Source organism: Nematolebias whitei, chromosome 11 (genome assembly GCF_014905685.2).
Source record: "Nematolebias whitei isolate Nwh7 chromosome 11, NemWhi1, whole genome shotgun sequence".
NCBI classification, from domain to species: Eukaryota; Metazoa; Chordata; class Actinopteri; order Cyprinodontiformes; family Rivulidae; genus Nematolebias; species Nematolebias whitei.
In genome coordinates, this window is record NC_056508.1 from 49,453,445 (window position 1) to 49,460,273 (window position 6,829).

A 6,829-nucleotide genomic window follows, 5' to 3' on the forward strand; every position below is an offset into this window, starting at 1 on the left:
TCTATCTATCTATCTATCTATCTATCTATCTATCTATCTATCTATCTTTCCATCCATCCATCCATCCATCCAGGTCCTTCTCAAAAAATTAGCATATTGTGATAAAAGTCATTATTTTCCATAATGTAATGATAAAAATGAAACTTTCATATATTTCAGATTCATTGCACACCAACTGAAATATTTCAGGTCTTTAATTGTTTTAATATTGATGATTATGGCATACAACTCATGAAAACCCAAAATGCCTGTCCCAAAAAATTAGCATATCATGAAAAGGTTCTCTAAGCAAGCTATTAACCTAACCATCTGAATCAACGACGTAACTCTAAACACCTGCAAAAGATTCCTGAGGCTTTTAAAAACTCCCAGCCTTGTTCATTACTCAAAACCGCAATCATGGGTAAGACTGCCGACCTGACTGCTGTCCAGAAGGCCATCATTGACACCCTCAAGCAAGAGGGTAAGACACAAAGAAATTGCTGAACGAATAGGCTGTTCCCAGAGTGATGTATCAAGGCACCTCAGTGGGAAGTCTGTGGGAAGGGAAAAGTGTGGCAGAAAACGCTGCACAACAAGAAGAGGTGACCGGACCGTGAGGAGGATTGTGGAGAAGGGCCGATTCCAGACCTTGGGGGACCTGCGGAAGCAGTGGACTGAGTCTGGAGTAGTAACATCCAGAACCACCGTGCACAGGCGTGTGCAGGAAATGGGCTACAGGTACCGCATTCCCCAGGTCAAGCCACTTTTGAACCAGAAACAGCGGCAGAAGCACCTGACCTGGGCTACAGAGAAGCAGCACTGGACTGTTGCTCAGTGGTCCAAAGTACTTTTTTCGGATGAAAGCAAATTTTGCATGTCATTCGGAAATCAAGGTGCCAGAGTCTGGAGGAAGACTGGAGAGAAGGAAATGCCAAAATGCCAGAAGTCCAGTGTGAAGCACCCACAGTCAGTGATGGTCTTGGGTGCCATGTCAGCTGCTGGTGTTGGTCCACTGTGTTTTATCAAGGGCAGGGTCAATGCAGCTAGCCATCAGGAGATTTTGGAGCACTTCATGCTTCCATCTGCTGAAAAGCTTTATGGAGATGAAGATTTCATTTTTCAGCATGACCTGGCACCTGCTCACAGTGCCAAAACCACTGGTAAATGGTTTACTGACCATGGTATTACTGTGCTCAATTGGCCTGCCAACTCTCCTGACCTGAACCCCATAGAGAACCTGTGGGATATTGTGAAGAGAAAGTTGAGAGACACAAGACCCAACACTCTGGATGAGCTTAAGGCCGCTATCGAAGCATCCTGGGCCTCCATAACACCTCAGCAGTGCCACAGGCTTATTGCCTCCATGCCACGCCGCATTGAAGCAGTCATTCATGCAAAAGGATTCCCGACCAAGTATTGAGTGCATAACTGAACATGATTTTTGAAGGTTGGCGTTTTTTGTATTAAAAACACTTGTCTTTCATTGGTGGGATGAAATATGCTAATTTTTTGGGACAGGCATTTTGGGTTTTCATGAGCTGTATGCCATAATCATCAGTATTAAAACAATTAAAGACATGAAATATTTCAGTTGGTGTGCAATGAATCTGAAATATATGAAAGTTTCATTTTTATCATTACATTATGGAAAATAATGACCTTTATCACAATATGCTAATTTTTTGAGAAGGACCTGTATATAGTCATTCCTCTGGGATCTGTCTCACTTTGACTGGTATCCTATTCTATAAACTGACGACATGAACACTACTTGGAACTATTTTCATAATAGTTTCATTTATTTTGTGAACAAACATGCTCCTTTTCATCAGTTCAGAATAAAGGGAAGAGACAGCCCCTGGTTTACTCCTGAACTAGCTGACGTCCTACACAGGGGAGATCATCTTTGGGCTGCAGCAAGAAAATCTGACTCAGACACTGATTGGTTGAGTTTTAGACCAATGAGGAATAAATGCACAACTGCCATTAAAAAAGGCAAAATGCAACTATTTCTTATCTCAGACCTCCAAAATTCTAAATGACCCTAACAGATTATAGAAAATCATAAAATCTCTCTCAGGCACCCCCCAATCATCTGACCTCGCATCACAACTTCTCGTTAACTCTGTTCCTGTGTCAAATAAGCACGAGATCCTGAACTGTTTCAACAAACATTTTGTTGCTTCTAGTTCTTTATTTGACACAGTTACTAATGGAAGATCAGCCACTTCACTTAATAACCAAACTTCTACAAATCAAATCCCTCCTACAAGTCAATCCTCAGTTAATCACAGCTTCTCTTTTTCTCTGTTCTCAGTCAGTGAGGTTAATAAACTGTTAAAGGTCTTGATCCTAAAATATCTGCAAGACCAGATGAACTTCCACCTTATTTCTTAAGGCTGGCCGCTCATATTGACTTCCGTTAAGATGGCGCCCATGTACATGGCTTGCAATCCACCTCTGCTGATGGTGTTCGGATTGTTTGTGTTTTGTTCGTTTTTTTTATCTGGGACATAAACTCGCTGCTGGTGTATGACCGACAACAGCTTCTGGATCTTCATTTTTCTGCCACCGATGTCACTTATTTGGACCAATATGAGCGTACCTCTGGACACCCCCCCACCCCCACCGCTGGTGGGCGTCCCAGTTTACCTCCGCTGCGCTCCTCACCTCCCTGCCCGGAGATATCGCTAAAGACGCCGGGGAAAACATGCTGGGCGGCTGGTCAAGCTTAGAGCCCTGCGCGCTGCATCTTCCTCTCCAGCTGGTGGTCATGGTTTCCATCGCCAGCTTCCCACGTGCCCGGACCAGGTAAACAACGGAGGGGCTGTTATTGAGAACCTGCAGCCATTGACGTGCACTAACTTCACCGCTGCTGGATCCACTTTGTACAGTATCCGAATGTGTTTGGTCAACGCACGATCTATTACCAACAACATTTTTATCATCAGGGTGTAGATGAACAGATGCTCAGATATATTCATCAATTAACGCGGATTCCTCATTTTTCTGAACTGAATAAAACGTGCATTGAATGTAAGGAAATGCAAACGTGAGACGTCATTTATATTTGACCCATCAAAATGAATGCGGTCATTTATTTACAGAATCAAAATTTAACATCAAACATTTACATTAATTTGGCAAATTATGAAAATAACAACATAAGCAATCAATCAAGAAAAATCATACGGCCATGATTTTTCCGTTGCTTCACCACAGACATTTATGAAACTGTACAATTATGATCTTTTACCCACACGGATGTGGATGAGCATTTTACACAGACATTTCTAAATATCTGGAAGTATATCTACTTGATAGAAAGTTTAAAGATGGGAAAGAAGTTTAGAGGGAGTAAAGATGGTATGGGAGGGGAAGTGTTCACCAGAATTGACACTCTCCGTCAGAACCCAGCTCTCCCCGGTACGCTTGGTAGGAAACTTGACTCGTTACCTTTCTGAGGTGAATCAGCAGATATGGAGCCCGTTAACGCTACCTGTCCAGCGTCTCCTTAGGATGCTGTGAATCGTCAGAAGTAGTGGCGAGTGAAAATGTTATAATCCCATGGAACTCGGAAGAGCTCTGTTGTCATGTCAGGATCATCCCGTCTCTCACAGAACTGTCCGCGCAACAGAACTTCTCCAGAACTTCAACAGCACTCCATCAGAACTGAACAGAACTGTCCCAGAACTGTTCCAGCACCATCCCAGAGCTTCTAACAGAACTGTGTAGTTTACAGATCTCGAGCAGAGCCGAGTAGACCAGGAAGTACTGACATTTTAAAGAGCTGCTTTCCGGTCCACTTTTGGGAGTATTCCCATTGGTCAGAACCGACCAGACGGGGTGTGTTTTGTGACGTAAGAGGTTAGAAGACAGCAAGAATTGTTATGGAAAGATCAGAAATGTTCTCACAGACAGAGAGAGTTTTGTTTTGGCGCGTTTCAGAAACAGGTGCCAAAAACCTCTATATTTACGTCTGAGAGGATTCTAAAAACATGATAGTTCGTTCTAACAACTTGTTTTGCGTTTGACTCCAACCTTGGACCAACTTACACTTGCTCATTCAAAAGCAGAAATCAGAAAAGGCATAATTACTCTGTAACAGCTTTGACATGAGTTCTAACTTTGCGTGAGAAAAAATCATTACACAGTTAATAAAATTGATTAGTTCACTGCAACATCTAAAATGGTTTGAACTAAGACACTTTGATTATCAACATTTGTAAAATAGTAATGATAATAAAACAGAGAGTGTTCTTTTCACTTGAATCTTCAAGAGAGAAAGTCTCAGGATGGGTGAACCTGTATTTCTGGATTCAAATCAATGAAATGACAGTTCCTGTCCCACAAGGTTCTTAAGGTCAAGATTTTTGACCTTAGACTTAGTTTTTGACATGGGCCTAGTCCACTACAAGGGACTACTTTCAAGAGCACGAGTTGGACTTTTTCTGCATCACAGAGACTTGGATGTCTCCGGGTGAGTCCAGCGCCTTGATGGATATATTGCCACCAAACTGTCTGTATTTTTATGCACCACAGCCATCAGGCCGGCGTGGTAGTGGATTATTAACAATATTCAAACCAACTTTTGACAGTAAACAACTGCCCATCCCAATTTCCCGCGCCAGCTTTGAGCTGAGCGTCTTTGAACTCGGCCATTCGCCTTTGCCTTTATGCGCACTCATCTACCGCCCACCTCGATCTAAGGATTTCATAAATGAGTTTTCTGATTTCTTGGCTGAAATCACACCAAAATATAATCATGTTTTCATTATTGGGGACTTTAATTTGCACATGTGCTGTCAGGAGAAGCCCTTGGTTAAGGACTTTTTAGATTCATTGGACTCATTTAATCTAACTCAGCATGTAAACGGTCCAACCCAAGAGCGTGGCCATACACTGGACCTTGTTTTAACACGTGATGTGACTGTTGGTAATCTTGAAATTTGTGATAATGATTTTTCAGACCACATGCCAGTCCAGTTTGAGTTCACCCTCCCCCATCTAACTCCTAAGCCGTGCATTCCTGCACATACAGTAGTAGCTGGGCCATTAACCTCTTCACTGCCACACATTTCACAGATGCTTATAACTCTGAAATGACCATTCAGCCCCCGGTGTTTCTCGCTACCACAGAGGCGCTGACATCCCAGTTCAACTCTGTCTGCTTAAAGACTCTGGATCATGTTGCTCCTGTTAAAACTAGAAAATCTCAGAGCAGAACCTTGGCTGAGTGATGTCACCAAGGCCGTTAGGCAGCAATGTAGGAGGGCGGAGCGCAAATGGAAGAAAGACAGGCTGCAGGTCTCTTTTCAGATACTTAAAGAGAGTTGGCACCGTTATCAGAAAGCAGTGAAAGCTGCTTAATCCAAATAATTTTCTGATATCATAACCTCAAACTCTCACAACCCACGTGTCCTCCTCTACCCTAAACTCTGTTCTCCACCTCTCTGAACCATCACCTCTGGAAGCCTTGACTGAGCTGTGCGAGAACGTCTTACATTTCTTTTTGGAAAAAATTATGACCACCCGGGCTCTCATTTCCCCTCCAACTCATGACCCATCCATCCCACCTCAATCTGTAGCTCCATTTGACCATTTTGAACCCATCACTCTGTCTTCTCTAGAGCAGGTCATGTGCAGCTTGAAACCTTCTGGTTCCCCCTTTGATGTGGTCCCTCCTCGACTACAAAAGGAGGGTTTTTTTCTACTCTAGGTCTGTCCATTCTGGCTATAGTAAACAGTAGTTTATCCACTGGCGTTGTTCCAAAAACCTTTAAACATGCTGCTGTCCAGCCTCTCCTGAAAAAAACAAACCTTGACCCATCAGTCGTTTCCAACTTCCGGCCTGTCTCCAAACTCCCATTTGTTTCTAAACTACTGGAGAAAACAGTTGACTCCCACTTGAAGTGCTTCCTGGAGGATCTTAGAGCTATTCCAATCTGACTTTAAACCTCTACACAGCACTGAAACTGCCCTATTGAAGGTTTTTAATGACATCTTCAGAACCACAGATGCCGGTGATTCTGTGCTGCTTGTCCTATTGGACCTCACAGCCACCTTTGACACCATCAACCATGAGATCCTCATTGCTAGGTTGGAGCAGTGGGTGGGCATCACAGGGTCAGCCCTCAATTGGTTCAGATCCTACCTCACTGACAGATCCTTTTGTGTCTCCATCAAGGATTTTAGTTCTGCAGCGACAAAGCTTAAATGGGGGGTTCCGCAGGGGTCCATCCTGGGTCCCCTCATACTCTCTCTATACCTGCTGCCACTTGGTGCTATTTTCCGGAAACACAACATACAATTTCACTTCTATGCCGACGACTGTCAAATTTACTTCCCCCTAAGACACAATGGTACATGCTCTATTCAGCCTCTGCTCGACTGCCTGGCTGACATCAGGGACTGGATGGCTTTAAACTTCTTAAGTTTCAATGAAAAGAAGTCTGAAGTCATGTTGTTCCCTCCCAATGACACGATCACAAACCACTGCATCGACCTTTCCACTCTAACCCTGTCAGAAAAACAAAGAGTCACTAATCTGGGAGTGATAATGGACCCTTGCCTGAAACTTAACAATCATGTAAACATGATTGTTAAATCATGTTTTTTCCAAATGAGGTGGCTGTCTAAACTGAAGCCCATATTGTCCAAAAATAATCTGGAGACAGTAATGCATGCATTCATTACATCTAGGCTTGATTACTGCAATTCACTCCTGTTTGGTATCAGTCAGACCTCCATTGCACGACTACAACTGGTCCAGAATGCAGCAGCCCGATTTTTAACCAGTACAGGCAAAAGAGAGCACATTACACCAGTTTTGGCCTCACTGCACTGG

The 6,829-nt window shown here is 43.3% G+C and overlaps 1 protein-coding gene across 1 annotated transcript in view; it reads left to right on the forward strand.

The window, feature by feature from the left end:
* Positions 1 to 6,829, forward strand: part of LOC119417411 (SRSF protein kinase 3) — a 118,795-nt gene that overhangs the window by 35,830 nt on the left and 76,136 nt on the right. The window lies entirely within an intron of this gene.